At 40.9% G+C, this 16,805-nt stretch overlaps 2 protein-coding genes across 8 annotated transcripts in view; one reads left to right on the plus strand and one right to left on the minus strand.

Moving 5' to 3' along the window:
- Nucleotides 1-4,375, minus strand: part of LOC128125429 (oocyte zinc finger protein XlCOF6-like) — a 26,301-nt gene extending 21,926 nt beyond the window's left edge. Inside the window, exons 1-4 of one of the 7 annotated variants that reach the window (XM_052762850.1) lie at nucleotides 4,141-4,375; nucleotides 2,895-3,018; nucleotides 2,547-2,638; nucleotides 1,075-1,185 (exon numbers count right to left, since the gene is read on the minus strand). The gene's annotated coding sequence lies outside the window, so the exon portion shown is untranslated. Of the gene's footprint in view, nucleotides 1-1,074; nucleotides 1,186-2,546; nucleotides 2,639-2,894; nucleotides 3,019-3,983; nucleotides 4,108-4,140 lie in introns of those variants that run through there. The other 6 variants (XM_052762856.1, XM_052762854.1, XM_052762855.1 and 3 more) reach the window with 6 other exon arrangements.
- Nucleotides 1-16,805, plus strand: part of LOC128125424 (zinc finger protein 420-like) — a 337,518-nt gene that overhangs the window by 40,537 nt on the left and 280,176 nt on the right. The gene's annotated exons all lie outside the window — the stretch shown is intronic.

Genomic DNA, 16,805 nt, shown 5'->3' on the forward strand with positions numbered 1-16,805 from the left:
CTAATGTACATTAATATCTCTCTGCCCGGTCAGTATCCACACCCAAGGTGTTAAATAACAAATGCTGGAGACAATACAAATGGAAGGACACAGAGACAGTGTCAGTGGGAATCCAACTCACTGCACTCACCAGGAAAGTCAATGTGCAGCTTAATGAACAACCAAACAAGAAAAAGAGAAGATACTACTCAAAATTATAAAGGAATAAAATAAAATGCAAGCTATCAATGAAACAGAAATGCAGAAAGAGGAAAAGAAACATAATATAGAAAAATAACAAAATAGTATGTGTTTATATTCCCTTCAGTGATTTCTCGAAATGTATATGTATAATATAAAGTGCTAAGAGTGAAGAAAGATTTTCTCTGAAGAGGGTTGGTCATGATTATGGTAGCTAACAGTAAAAGCCAAATCTATAAAGATACAAAACAAAAAATATTAACAAATGATCATTGGTGTTGAAGTCTCCCACTATTAGTGTGTGGGGTTTGATGTGGGACACCTTGCTCAACCTTGATGCAGGGGGGAGGGGCTTGGTCCTGCCTCAGCTGAATGTACCAGGCTTTGTTGACTCCCAATGGGAGGCCTTACCCTTTTTGAGGAGGGGATGGAGGGTGGGGGAGTGAGGAAAGATGAGGGGAGGAGGAAAAGGGATGAGAGAGGGATCTGTGGTTGGTATGGAAAAGAATTTTTAAAATTTCTTAAATAGCTGGGCGGTGGTGGCGTATATCTTTAATCCCAGCACTCAGGAGGCAGAGCCAGGCGATCTCTGTGAGTTTGAGGCCAGCCTGGTGTACAGAGCGAGATCCAGGACAGGCACCAAAGAGATGAGAAACCCTATCTCGAAAAACCAGAAAAAAAAAAAAATTCTTAAATGAAAAAAAGCAATAAATAAATAAATAAACCAGAAAGGTATGTGATCAACATGAATGCACTTCATAAAACGGTTTCTAAATACAGGAAGTAATCAATGACAGAATTCTAGGAAGGAAACAGACAAAGATACAGGGAAGCTTCAATGTCCACCATTGAGTAAGATGACCATGAACAACACAGAAATCCAATAATGCCTACCAGTCCTCCAGAGAATCATCCACTTAACATCAGAAGTCACCCAGTCTTCTCAAACTACAAGAAGCATGTTCCAGTGTGGCCATGTCTTAAAAATAGAACAAGTCTTCAAACCTAGTAAAGATCAATGTTTAACACGAATTACTAAATGGTCTTATTAATATAAAACCAGAGCCAGATATTGGGGTGAAAACTGAAAGAGCAGAGCAATAGAAGAAGCCACAGACAACCTCACCAACTCCTTAGATGATCCCGTTTCCTCAGATTGAAAGCCTTTGAGTCTTCACCTGAATGGATCTCAGCTGAACTGATGCTAAAAAGCTCCTAGTTCCTGGTCCTCACGCCTTACATACCTTTCTGCTTCCTGCCATCACTTCCTGGAATTAAAGGCGTGTGTCCTTCCCAAGCAAAGACAGGAGATCTCAAGTGCTAGGATTAAAGGCATGCACCACCACACCTGGCTCTGTTAACCAGTGTGGCCTTGAACTCACAGAGATCCAGACAGATCACTGCATCCTCAGTGATAGGATTAAAGGCGTGTGTGCAACCCCTGTCTGGCCTCTATGTCCAATCCAGTGACTGTTCTGTTCTCTAATCCCCAGGAAAGGTTTATTAGGGTGCACAATATATCAACCACAGGTGTCTTCTCCAAGAACCTAGTATACTGACATCAATAGTAGACAGAACAGAGAATATATATAAAAAAGACATGTGAAGACTGACTCCCTGATACCATTCTCTCATTAAACATGTAAAGAAATATAAAACAAACCTTATGTTCTGTAAAGATTCTAAATAATTTGTACCAAGGTATTAGATACATTTTATTCTATAAATGGAGAAAATCAGGATCCTAAGATATATAAAATTGTGAGTAATCAAAGACTTCAAAAATAATGAGAGGTTGAAATCCAGAGATAATTTCAAAACATATAAAAACTGTAGCGATGCAAACCGTGTAGTGTTGAATACAGACAATAGGATATCAAAAGGAAGACAATGTAATTAGACTTTAATACTTGGCAGAGATATTACGTAAATCTTATTGAAATTTTGCTGGCATTATTTTAGAAATAGAGAAATTAATCACAGAACCTTAAGGAATTAAAAGATTCCAAAACCTCTGTATACAGGACCAACCCGGAGGCTTAAATGGTTCTAACCAAACACCATATTAAAACTATACTAATGAAACCACTTAACAGTGGTATAAAAACACAACCAGAGATGGAAATGGAAAAGGGACATCACTTCTGTGCAAAGTCAAATAAAATTATATTTACCTCTGAGTATTAACACTTTCATACCATCTTCAAACATCTACAATAGGACAATCTTGAGATTATTCTCAGTAGACTTCTCTAGAATCATTTAGAATTAAACAGAATGTGGAAAAACCAACTTCATGTCTTCTTTCTACGGTCACTTGAACCCTTCCCCATGTCTTCACCCCTTCCTCAGACCCTCTAACACACCTGGATCCTTTGCTACTGTCTCCTCTCTCTTCTCCATCCAGGGCTCTTTGTTTTGATTCACAGGTGAGCAGGACTGACTGACCTTGTGAGACCTGCATAGGAGAAAGAGATTCTTCAGAAAGCACCTGGAACTTTGCAAGGAGCAAAAACAAAAGATGCTAACACCTGACAAAAGGAAAAAAACCATCAAGGAAAAAGAAAATATCAGGAAAAATGTCTCTTTCTCTAAGGATTTCACTTTACTCTGTGAGGTGTGATACTCATTCACACACAGCTCACACACATGCAGAGTAGTTTTCTCAGGAACCCTGAGGAGAAGCAAGGGAGACTCCAGAAAACTATTCTCACCTTTAGAATCCAGACTGCTGCAGTTCTCCAACAGGAGATCTATGCAATAAGTCCAATGAGCAGGGTCTAGGCATTCCCACTCCTCCTACAAGTCCACAGTCACACCACTGAATGTCAACAAACCCTAAAATAAAAAAAACAACAGTTGGGATAAGTGTGCATGAGCAGAATGCTTTTCTTCAATGAAACAGACATTTTTCTGATATGGGTGAGTGATCATAAATATTATAAAATAATACTGTTTAAAGTGTATTTGCTAACTATAAAATAGTGTGGCCCGATACACTCACAGCATGAATGTTATGTCTGGCTGGACCTAAGGTGTGACATAAGGACACAGCATACAAAGACACATTTCTGAATGCTGTATTTACATTCTAGACTGCATATATCTCAGATGGAAAATTAATGGGGAGTAAAAGGTTTGCTTGATGTTTACAACCATATCTGGGGCACTCCATAAAACATATTTTCTGTTTAATCGTATCTCACTGGTTCCTCGTGTGATTACTAGCTACAAACTCTCTGGGGATGCCTAGTCTCAGGGACAAGTGCCACTCTCTAAAATAGGCCTGTGGTAAAACAGGGAAGTTAGAAAGCATAGATGAATTTAAATTCCAGGACTATTGGAACTGTCACATAGCAAAGAGAACCCTGTTTGCAAACATCGGACAATGAAAATGCTCTCCTGGATTATTTTATGATTTATATTATGACAGAATAGTCTGGCAACCATAAGATAAGTGTAAAATAATCACGATGAGACCCACTTCATGGGATCTCAAACTTACCGACAATGGAAAAGATATCAGTAACAGAATATTGAAAGCTGTGTCTGTACGGAAAAGGCGGCCGGCCAGGGTGGGCCGCTAAGAGAACATGCCACATGCAACAGGTCTAGGGTGAGGTTTGTTGGAGGAGGAGCATGAGCAAAAGAGGAAAAGGCCGTCTCGGAGTGGGGACACGAGAGGCAGACAGACAGACAGAGAACAGGTAAGAGAGCAAACAATGAGCAAGAGAGAGAACTGTGATGAACGAACACTTTTAAGGGGTGTTCGAGGCGCGCAGGGTGCGGGGAAACGACCGCACCTGACCGCAGGTGATGACGTAAGCTGCCGCAGGTTCCCGGACGTCCCCGGGCAGGACGGCGGGAGCTGACAGTGTCCTTGAGTGTCCTTCTGGGCAGCCTCCGCGGGCACACCCCGGTCCCTCCCCTCCCGTGTCCCAGCCCCGCAGCTCCTCTGACCTGGGAGGTTCCAGGGCCGCCGGGCTGCGGTTCCCGCCACTGCGCTGCTGACTGGTGACTTTCCCAGGCCGCCCCGCGCGGAGACTGCGGCTCCGCGGAGGTTTCAGGTTCCGGAATACCCGGCCGGGTCCTCCGCACCCAGTTCCGGACCCCTGTATTCCCCGAGTCCAACAGGGAATGGTAGAATTTCCTGTCACTTCAGCCTCATTCCTTGGAGCGGCACCTCCTGGCCCCGCCCAATACACCCCGCTTCCGGTTACGCGTTTCCTCTAAACCCGCCTGCGCCCTCCCTCCTCGCCCCCCAACCCCACTTTTTCTTAGTTTTCCAGTTCTCCCCTGCCCCACAGATACTTTTCCCCTACACCTCTCTAAGTTCGCTGTGTCTTCTTTGTATTCTTACAAGTCTTAACTCGGACTCTGAAGCAGCAGCAGAGCAGGGAGATCCCGACTAGCAATGGGGCAGGGTCTTTAAAGCTGGCCGGGCTTGGGGGCGGGGGGAGGTCTTCAGACTACATAAGACTCAGGATTGGTTTATGCGAGCGGCAATCATGTTAGTTGTGGAAGGGCCCCAAAACAGCTTGACCACACAGCTGTCATGACAGGCTTAGGAGCCCAGACACAGCTTGTGTGGCAGGCTTACTGGCAGGCAACACTCCCCCCAAATAATAAATAAATAACTAGATAAATAAATGAATGAATAAATAAGTTCCTTCACTCTCAGCACTTTGTATCCTTACATTTGAAGTAAATACTTTTTTTTTTTGGTTTTTTGGTTTTTCAAGACAGGGTTTCTCTATGTAGTTTTGGTGCCTGTTCTGGATCTCCCTCTGTAGACCAGGCTGCCCTTGAACTCACAGAGATCTGCCGGGCTATGCCACCTGAGTGCTGAGATTAAAGGCGTGTGTCACCAACGCGCCCGGGGAAGTAAATACTTTTATAGAAGTATATGTTTTGATTTTAGGGTGTTTTCTCCTTTTCTTTTGAGGTTGTATCCTATTTTCAAGTTTGGTTTGAGGCAAATTAAACATACCCATTCCAGAAGTCACTGAAGGAAAATATAAACCCATACTATTTTGTTAATTTATCAGTATTATGTTTCTTTTCCAGCTTTCTGTGTTTCTTCCTATTTCATTGATATTTTTCAATATATTTCATTTCTTTATAAACCCAAGTAATATCTTCTCCAGGTTTTTTCTTTTGTTTTTTTTTTTCAATAAACTGCCCACAATCTTGCCTGGTGTCTGGAATGAGTTGAATTCCCACTATGTCTCCGTGTTCTTCCTCCTGTGTTGTCTTCAGTGTTTGTTATTGTTTAGGACCTTGAGTGTGGACACTGACTAGGCAGAGAGGTGTACACTTTCTTCATGACTAATGTGTGGAGCATTTCCTGTTAACATTTTGGTCATGTCAAAACTTTTGTACATTATCACTTTTTTGTTGATTATAATATCATTTGCTTCACATTTTTCTTAGCTTCCTGGTAAAATCTGGGCACTTACATATTGTACTATGAAATGTTTATTAATAAATTTCTCCATTCTGTAGGCTATTTCTTTATACTTTCAGTTATTACCATTTCGTTCTCTCTCTTTTTTTTTAAGGTTTTTCGAGACAGGGTTTTTCTGTGTAACAGCCCTGGTTGTCCTGGAACTCGCTTTGTAGACCAGGCTGGCCTTGAACTCACAGAGATCTGCCTGCCTCTGCCTCCCAAGAGCTGGAATTAAAGGCATGCGCCAGGATGCCCAGCAGTTATTACCATTTCTATGCAGCTTTTCAATTGCACACAGTCAAATTTCACCACTTCATTGCTTTTCAGCTATTTTCATACCTTTTTATGTGGATATTTACTGTTTTGTACAATAACGGTTGACATGGCTTTCTATTGTGTAACATAAGTTTTCAGCGTTTTGGTCACAGCAGGTCGGATTGGTTCTGGATCTGCTGCTCTTACTGCTTTAGGTGTCTGCTCTTCTGCCACCACCATGGTGCTGTTGTTCCTGTGGTCTGCAGTGCCATCTGAAATAGCACCTGGGATGACTCAAGCTTAAATAATGTAAATTTGTAGAAGTCTCTTTACTGCACTTGTGAAGTAAATCATGGGTAGCTTGACTGTGATCAACCTTGAGTTAATCATATAAATCTTCTAACACTGTAATTTCACAATAATGCATTCTTTGCCATGTGCATGCCTGTTTTGCCCATCTTCCAATGTCATCCTCAATTCCTTCTGTGAGTTCAAGTCTATGGTGATATTTTATTTGTGCTGAAATGTGATTTTATTTGTATGTTAATAAATAGTTTGCCTGGAGATCAGAGGTCATAGTGAGCCAGGAACAACAGTCAAGTGGTGGTAGCCCACACCCTTAATCTGATCACATGGTAGGCAGAGTCTTTGTGGTCAAGGACACAGCCAAGTATGGTGAGATGAACCTTTAATCCCAGTACCAACCATAGAGACCTGGAGGCCTGTATAGACAGGCAGTGACAAGGAAGTCATGTGGTTGGGATTAGAGCCAATGAGAAGGCAGAACAGAAAGGCAACAAAAATGCAAGTCAGGCAAGAAGAGACTCTCTCTGGGGAAGAAATGGCAGAAAGGTGGTAAGATAAGGTAGTCATGGCTCTCTGATCTCTTTGGCTATTTACCTCTGTATTTGGCTCTGTGTTTCTTATTTACTAAGACTGTTTAGAATTTCGTCTACACAAGTCTGTATTTCATATGTCTCTCTTGTGCTTCTTTATTTTTTTCCTTTTTTAAAACCTTTTTATTGTTTGCTGTTCAGTTTTAATTAAATAAATAGAAGCAAAAACAGAGAGTATATATTGGTGAAATTATTAAGGCCACTCCACGTAGTTAAAAGGAGATTTATTTAATGGCGTAACTTACAAGTTAAGTGATAGGTAGGTCGTGGGGTCTGGGGAAGGTGTATCGCAGTCCAGCGGTGTTCTCTGGAGCTCTGCTTGGTCCACCTCCACCGTCCAAGGTCCCGGAACCGAGTGAGAGCACAGCTCATCCAGATCTCAGGTCTCCAGGCGCCTCCCTTGGCCCCGCCTTATGTAGGCGTGACAGTTGCCGTAGTCTCAATGGGGGTTGGAACTTCCAGATCAAAGCTGGAATGGCTACCTACTACAAGTATAAATCTTCTCTAATTGGCTTGTTTAATACGTGATAAAAACAAAAGTTCTACTTCAAAATAGACATTGATATCTCCTCTTAAGTTGTATGTGTATAAATTTTGTAATCAATAGGTATTGATAGTTAATGATTTCAAAGGTTTATTCACTCATCATTACCCACTTGTCACCTTCTGTCCCATCCCTGGGTAGATATGTTTTCTTCCCAGTTGTCCTCATCATATTTCATGTATGTTTTGAGCAGGATTGGGCCAGGTAGCCAGGTCTAATGTTTCCATAATTGCAATTGGCATGTCATATGGTAAGAGAGTTTTTCGTATCTCACCTCCCCACCCCCAGGTCTTAAAATCTTTTACCTCTTCTCCTTTAATGTTCTCTGCAATTTAGATGTGAGAAGATGGAATTCTCATTATAGCCTGTGCAGTAAGCAATTAATTGTTCTCACTATTTGATGGGTTATGAGTCTCTGTAATAACTGTTCTCCATTGAAAATAACATTTCTTAGACCTAGGCTGAAAGCAACACCAAGGTATGGTGTGATAAGAATCAGTAAATGACAGTTTGAATATTTGTACGTGTAGCAAAATGTCAGTAGTGGAGTCCCTCCTAGGTGCTCTGACCTTCAGAGCCACTGACTTTTGGCCAGGTTGCTTGTGGCATGCATGTATTTCCTTCTATGGAGTTGGCCTCAGATCAAACCAAAAGGCCCAGTGTTATCCACAAAATAGTCTTGCCGCCATGACACCAATGGGCATTCCTTGCCTGGCAGGTTGGGATTATAGCACAGAGGTTCCAAATCTGAGTATAGCCATTGATAACTCTGCCCCCTGCCATAGCCGCTTAGCAGTTTTTGACACTGTGAATGCTACTACCAGGGACTCTAAGATATTTGTAGACACTCTGAGTGGTCTGATGTCTTCTCAGCATCTTCTTGGTATGTTAAAAAAAAAGTGATGTATGTAGATTATTCTGCTTATGAAGAGATCTATTATGTCTTAGCTTTCTCATAAATATTTCTACTTTTAAATTGCAGAATTCTATTTCTTATCTACTGTCCTATATTTTTACTTCTAAATTTTTCTCTGTCCTTGAACTGTGTACTCAGTGATGCAGTGTTTGATTGTGGAAGACACCCTTCTCTGTCCTGATTAGGGCAAAATGATTCCAGTTGTCAGGTTGTAGGTTGTTTTCTGTCTCATTTTTTTAAATATGCCGAGTATGTTCTTATTGTTCTTAAATTCTTCAGAGCTTTTAAAATGAGCAAGTGTGATATTTTGCCACCGGGCTTTCCTCTACCTGTTGGTATGATCATCTCTTCTCACTGTTCATGTATTTGGTGTTTTACATTGATCAATTCATAGGTGTTAAAATAGTTGTACATTCTTGGCTTTAAACAAGCTTGCGTTCCATGTCTATGCAATTTAGAGACAATCTCTGTGTCTATGTTGCTCCAGGAATCATGACTGTGCATGTATTTGTTTGGGCTGATCTGTTTGGTCTTTTATTTGGCATCACCTACTTTGGTTGTTGAGGTAAAGCTAGCTTTGTATGATGACTTCCTAGCATTCCTTTTCTTTATGTTTTATGCAATATTCTCCTTGTGGTATTATTATATGTTTGTCTAAAGGTAAGGAGAATTCTTTGCTGAATCTGTCCAGTCCACAGACGCTGTTAGCGGAAACTCTTCCTGCTTTACTCTCAGAACTGCTTAATGCCTTTCCTAGTTTTATAACATAGAAGGTTGAATCATTCACTTGTGTCTAGGAGGTCATCCTTTTCTTCTGAAATTCTACTTTTTTTTTCTTTTTTCGTTTTTCTTTCTTTTTTTTTTTTTTTTTTTTTTTTTGGCTTTTCAAGACAGGGTTTCTCTGTGTAGCTTTACACCTTTCCCAGAACTCACTCTGTAGCCCAAGCTGGCCTCAAACTTACCGAGATCCACCTTCCTCTGCTTCCCAAGTGCTGGGATTAAAGGCATGCGCCACCACTGTCCAGTCAATTCTAATTTCTTTGCATGTGACCATCCACAGTATTCTATAAGGTAACTCTAATGTCATTGGAATACACTGCAATGTCCTTTTTTCAACTCCAGTTCTATTACTTGGGGATTCATTCTTTTAGTTTGGATTAGGTGAAAAATGCTTCACCAGTACTTTTGTTAATTCACAAAAACAAGTCTGTTTCCTTGATTCATTGTATTATTGTCTAGTCTATTTCATGAATTTCTATACAACCTTTCTAATATCTTACTGTATACTATTTCAGATTGACTTGTTCTTATGCTTGTAAGCACTTGGCTATATTATTATGGATAAATAATCTTTTACAAGCAGCACTGTTTGAAGCTAAAACTTCTCAGTGTATCTTTGCCACCCATTTCTGTGTCATTGTTTTTCACTGGCTGACACTCTAAGACAGTGTCCTCAGTTCTCCATGAATTCTGTCTCACTGTTCATTGAATTAAGTCTCCACAATAGCAAATTAAGGAACAATTAATATTGGAGAAGTGGCTCAGCAGTTAAGAGCACTTGTTGCTCTTGCAGTTTCGAGGTTCAGTTCTATGTACATGCATAGTGACTTAACTCAGGTTCCAAAAGATATATTGCCCTCTTATGGTTGCTGCAGGCACTTCATGCACAAGGTGCACAGACCTACCAATGGGAACATACCCATGCACATAAAGTTAAAATGCATAAATCTTAAGAGAAACAATAAATGATCTAGAGGTGTTAACATAAAGTTTCAAGATAACAGGACAGGAAAGAACATGGAGGTGTCACTGCTAGAATGAGAGTAAGTGTGGAGCCTGGATATGTGATTTGAAATAGCCAAACTCAAATTAATGTCAAGTCAGCAATATGTATTGGTTTTTATTGTTATGGGAATTTCATTCATGTGTATATTATGTGCTTGATCAAATTTACTCCCTATCTCTCAGCTTTAATTACTCAGTCCCATAATGCATCCTCACAGGTCCATATTCACATTTAAAAAAAAAATACTGAGTTCATGGCAGCTTAGGTGAATGCACATGAGCCACATCTTGGAAGAAAACTGACTCAGCCTCTTCCAAGGCCAAGAGTTGTCTATAATATCTCAGGTAGTCCTGTGATAATCCCTTTCACTCCTGCTGGGATTTGAGCTTAATCAAATTTGGTTTAATCTTATGCAAGTTTTTTGCCTGTAGGCACATCTCCCATCTAATCATTTCTGCAGACAGTCATGTGACAAATATGGGAACCAGATCAGGTGTGCCTGTGCTGTAATTCAATCACAATCATCTAGTTTCATGGTGACATGAACAAACAGTTCATATCACAGCAGCAGGGATCCATGGGGCAGCCTGGGGAAAGTCACCACTCAGCTGGGCAGTGGTGGGAACCACAGCAGGCATTCAGGAAGCCTTGGACCTTCTCAGGTCAGAGGAGCTGCAGTGCTGGCAAACAGACAGTAACAGGGTCAAGGGTGTGATCAGTTCACTGCTGCTGTTAGTAAGATCATGGAATCTGCTATGGGTATCTTAATTCTGTTTGTAAATTTTAGATCATGCAAATTTATCATGATGTTTTCATTCAGCATATGATTAGCAGGATATTTACAGAAGCATGATCTGGTAGAGAATTTGCATTATATGTTGTCTGCTAATATGGTTTTCTTTGCTATTCTAGCAGTTACAAATTTAAATTTGTATTGGAATTTAAATCCATCCATTCTTCATCTCTCCTGTTTTACCATTTGCCTATTCAAGAAAGTGGCCTTTTCCCATGACCTCTAGGCAATTCCTAGGGAATTTTTTGGATATTAGTCACATAAGATATCACTGCAGATTTTATGTAATAAGGATGTATATCTTAGCAAGCTTTTCAGCTATGGTTGTAAACTTTAATGTTTGCTAAGCAAATTATTTTCTCCAGTTAATTTTTATCTGGGGCTTATGCAAGATAGGATGTAAATACAGCATTCAGAAATATGTTTTCATGCATGTAGTGCTTAATATTCTACCCTAGAGTCTGGAAAAGTGCAGTATGCACACAAACTGTGAAAGGATATCAGGTCATACTGTGTTTACCATTATGAAATGCACTATTGGTTAGGACAAAGTTAGAAAACTTCTGGCAAATAATTTTTGTTCTTGTATATTATTAAAAGAACCAGACTGAATAATATGCATCTCACGGTCACAGAAGAGAAACTATGAAAGGCGAGAATTATCTTCAGGAAATGAATCTAAGTACAACCAAGCTCTTAGTCTATTCATTTTATTCTTCTAAGTCCTCCCATGCTCCGGGAGTCCCGGTATACATGCACTTACAAGCAGTAATCCCTTGGCAGTGCAATGCCAGGCTTCCAAGGTCCAACAGAGGAGTGATAAGAATCACACAGAGGGGTAATAATTACTAATTATCATTTGCAACCCAAGAGGGAAATGACTAATGGGGAAATGAATCAACTAAGGGCTAAATTCAGTTAATATCTAAGAAGAGGAATCTTATGTGCTCTGCTATATTGTTAAATGTGGTTAGTAGAAAATGTTAAGAATCTTTAAGTCGCTAGGTCAATGGGTGAAAATAAAACTGCCTTCTTTTTTCTTGTGGCTCCTTATCTGTCCATGCTATCTGCCATTTTTCTGCAGGGTGGGGAAAATGTGCTCGGTCACTAGGCATCCTGTGTACAGCTAGATGTATCTGGTAATAGTTAAAGGGAGATCTGGAACTAGAGGTAAGATTTGGAAAAGCAGAAAGCTAAGCTTAATTAGCACATCCACCTGGCCTGGTCAATTATTTGCCAGTGTAAATCTTTGCCTTCTCTGACAGATGGTCTGTTGTTAGGAAGTCTGGGAAGGTTCTCAGATAAGATACTTTCATCCAGGAGAATGGTTCTGGCAGGATGTAGCTGATGATAATTACAGGGAGGCTAGAAACTGGGGTTCTGCCTGTGTACTGCTATTAGTGCAGGTTATCTAAATATTCCTTTAGTAGAAGGGAAATGGTGCTGAATAATTGATCAACACAATAACTGATTAGAAAAACTGATCAACACAATAACTGATTAGATACGGAATTGAATGAATAAGCTACGATGGCACAAAAGAAATTTCACTGTAGGAAAACTGCTAATATTCAAGAGCTACTATCACCGTGACTCCTTGAGCATTGGCTTGACCTCTGGAAGGCCCTTGGCTTCTTCCAGGTATTAGCTAGTCAAATCAGCTGAAATCCTACTTCATATTATTGTGGCTTGCAACATCTTGTCACTCAACTGTATGAGAAAAATTGGCTCCAATGGTCCATTGTCTATTAGCTGAGAAAAGCACTTTTCTCATACCACATGACCAAATTGGCTTGGTGTTGCTTGTTTGGGGCTTTGCATTGTTTATTAAGTATCGATCTACTGTTGTGTCTGGCTCAGATCTCACATGTACATCAACCTGGTCCCACAAGGAATCGGCCTGCCTCTGCCTTCTGCATGCTGTGATTAAGGTAATACAGGAACATAGATTTCTTTTGTTTTTAATTTCATGATGTGTTGGCAGTCAGTGCTGTGACCGTGGACTGCTCTCAGGACGAGGGCAATGCTTGAACCCACTCACCTGGCACTGTACAGAGCTTGGATGTACTGGAAGTGCAGCAGTCTGGTTTTTGTGTGTGAGAATAATTCTTCCATTCTGCATTTCTCCTACTCAGGATTCCAACTACTCTGCAAATATGAGAGCTTTGTTGAATGAGTCTCCCATCACAGTGGAAAGTGAAATTCTCATAGGAGGAAGTGTAACTGTTAGTGCTGTGAGGGGAAAGGTTTTCCTAGTGGAAGTGTTAAGTTCCCCAGTGCAAGTATTTCATCTCTATAAGGGAAAGTTTCCCCATTGGAAGTATTACAGTTGAGGATATTTTTCCCACTGCAATTATAACAGTTCTGCTCCCATGGGGAAGGTTTTCCCAGTGCAAGTCTTAAAGCTTGGAAGGGAAAGGTATTCTTGCAGTTGAGAAGCAAGGAATACCGCAAAGTCACACTGCACAACAAACCTCACACAAGAGATTTATTGAGAGGGACAAATCCAAATGTGTGTCTGCCTCTCCTCAAGCAAGAAGCATCACAGAACTGAGCTGAATACAGGGTTTATAAAGCATTTCTTGGGCACAGAGCTGTCTGGGGTGGGGATTGGTAGTCCAGAGCTTGGGCTTTTTACTCTATAGGGCAGAGCTTAGCCGCCTGTGTCTGAAGGCACTGTGTCTGCCAATTAGAGTGTTGTATGTGTGGACTCTGGTGGTTGAGTTCCTCAGTGGTCAGGCCTGACCTATAGCATGCCTTAAGGAGCTTACTTTCCACCTTATGTTTACTACTGAAAAACAATCAGGGATCGGGAAATGTTGAGGACAATATCATTAGATTATTTCCTGCTTAATGGGTGCATTGAAGTCCTCTTAGTACCATCTGGGCCCTCACCATCAGGGTATAAGCCTCTGGCTTCATAGCTAGAGGCTGGTAGTCCTGTAATAGCTACTTATTAAAATTCTGTTTAGAGGTTTTTCAGATCTGTTGTTGAAGTCTAGACAAGAAGTGTATAAGGCAGGGTGTGACTAGTAGGATTAATAAAAAGAGAAAAAAGGGATAAGAAGTATAATATCCAATTCCATATTGGACTGTCAGTGATTCACTGGCCAGAGGCATCAAGCTGTTTCTTACATTTTTGGAGACCAGTCTGGAGTTGACAGATCCTATCTTGCTATACCTGACTCGTCAAAGAAGCTCCATTCCTCCCTAAGAAAGAGATGAAGATGACCTGTCTCTACTGTTGGTAAATCTAGTCCTAGCCAATTTTTTAGCACTATGGCGATCAGTGAGTCTATTTTGCCTTGGAGGGTAAGGATGGTCTGAGACACCCATTGGAGTTCCTAGATAAACTTAGATGAAAACTGATACTAAATAGCTAGGGAAGTAGTCCTGCAACTCCAGTTGCAATGTCAGTGGTTATTCCCAGGACTGTGAGAAATGGTAGTATGTAAACCACTCATTTCTCCTGCCATGCATCTGTAAACCATGTAATGGGAATTGGCAAGGATTCTTCACCAGGTACCACTCCTAATTTTGGAAAGAGTAACACCAGGGTACATGTCACAGACCACCCAGCAGGTCTGCAGCAGTAAACATGATTACTGCAGAGGACGGAGTTTTGCATAGGTATTGTACCCTTGGGAAACTCTCAGACAAGATTCCCATGGAGGGCAACAAAAGGTGAATAAAGGCTAGATGCTAGCACTCTGGAGCCAGGCCAGATGTAACTCAATGGGAATTCTGTCACAAGGTAGGAAAGTATAGTAGTCCAATGGGTGAGGCTACAAATGGTGGTCATGAGTTTGACCTGGGAGAGACACACAGCCAGCAGGCCTCAAAGCAGCTAGGCAGAGTGTTATTCAGAAGCTGATATGCCATTAGGGCAGTCCAGATTTGTCCTAGGGTATTTTCAGGACCAATATGGGTAGCTCTTCAAGTTTCTGGCTACTTTTTACCATAGTCTTTCTTTTGGTCATAGGGAAAACCAGCATAGATGGTAAGCCCTAGTAAAGAGTGTTGGACAAGAGAGTTGTAGGGGACTGAATTGATCTTTGACAGACTGATATACAGCAATTTCCTAATACCATTAGGATGGGCTGTTGGTTACATGTAGGGGTCACTTGGACATTGAACATCAATAAGTTACAGCAGGTATAGATAGGAAGGAATAGAGGAGAAGAGAAGTTTAGATACAAAAGATTTTAATGTCATTTGTACATTGGCAGAAGTTTTCACCATTGAAAGTCCAGCATGTCAATTTTAGCCATTGAACTCTACTGAGGCCACACTGTTTGTAGTAATAGAACAAGGCTTTAAAAATATCTGAGTCCATTGAGAAGAGAGGCAGGACTGGAAAAACAACTCCACCCAAAGGAGTTTCTATATGCTCCAAGTAGGAGCTGAGAAGCAAAAGAAAACTCCAGCAGAGCATAGATAAGCTATTAGACTTCCAAGACAGAGCAGAGAGACAGGAAGGACAAGGCCACAGAGGTTGGGAAGGGCTTAAGGAAGCTGTGTGGCTTAGCAGGCCGCTCCTCGGAGAAGGCAAGGAAATGAGGTGGTTTGTTCCAATAGAGGGAGAGGAGCAAGTGTGCTAATAACTAGAGAGGTACCACTACGGTGGCGCTCCTGGGGGCATAGCAGGCTTCAGGAACAGAATAAGAACACTTACTGAGTAGGCGAAGAGAGGTGGATGGTTACATCAGGCAGAGGGAAGAGGCTCATGATGACACAGAATCTAGATTTTTGGATCTATTTTTGATGGGAACAGAAAAAGATGATCCGTACACCGTAAGAGAGTCAAATCAGCAACTTGAGTCAGTTTGAAATGTTGAGACATGGCATGGCTAAAAGGTAAGTATGGCAACTTCTGCAATGCTACTTGAAGAGAGAACTCTGGAAGGGAGTCGGGTTTGGAGACTTTTGTAAGTTAGAAGGTTGGACAGGGAATAAGGAGAGAATACAGTAATAGGTGACCGAAGGTTAACTTCTTTGATTTGTGTAAAAGAATTTCATCTGTGGCCAGAGGTACCTTCCTGTATATGAATGCATGGAGGTGTAGCTTTACTACTATATTAAACAAGCATTGTTTTAAATCCTATCTTTGGTAAACTGAATCCAGTGACTAGAAAGCCCATACCTTCTGCCTAAGGCTGCCAAAGCCTCTACATACTGTATGTGTGGAACCCTTTTAAATTAACCAAGTACTACAATGTCAGTAAGCACCGAGCACTGAGCACAATCTTCCCTACTTTAGTTAACTCAAATGCCTTCGCTCTAATACAGTGGTTCTAACTTTCTTAATGCTGCAATACTTTAATACAGTTCCAGGTACTTGTATGTATGTCTATCTACATGTGGGCAGAACTGCCTGCAAATGGATAGAGAAGCAGTATCTCAGTTGCTAAGACCATTGGAAATACATTTTCCTATGGTCTTAAGGAACCCCAGAGAAAGTAATTCGACCCAGACAGGGGTCACAAACCACAGGTTTAGAACTGCTGCTTTAATATCAATATTCTGTTTACAGCATTGCAGGAAATATTAATGGGTTCAACAAATGTTTTATGAAATACTTTGGCTAGGGAGATTCAACTTATGTATCTTCCTATTCACCCCATTTGGGAACTGAAAACAGAACCAAGTCCAATTTGATGAACCAATGACCTTTATTGGAGTTACTGAAAGGAATATGGGGCAAAGGACTCAAACACAGTGGCTATTGTGAAGCTTGAAACCTGCATTGATACAGCTTAAGAATACTGGACATCTGAAGAATATTGCAGATCTACATGTGGGAGAGCATAGCATACTATCTTGGTGGCTCAGTTTGCAAAATCCTCTTATAAGTGGCATGATTTGTCTGACTTTCTCCATTTGAGTTTGGGATACTGAATCCTGTCAGTTTCTGGGATTTCTTAAAGCTATTATTGTGGTGTATTTCCTTGCTAAATCAGCTTCCCTTCAGAATGGATCATTTCAG

This window comes from Peromyscus californicus, unplaced genomic scaffold (genome assembly GCF_007827085.1).
Source record: "Peromyscus californicus insignis strain IS unplaced genomic scaffold, ASM782708v3 Scaffold_4__1_contigs__length_199733344, whole genome shotgun sequence".
Lineage (NCBI taxonomy): Eukaryota > Metazoa > Chordata > Mammalia > Rodentia > Cricetidae > Peromyscus > Peromyscus californicus.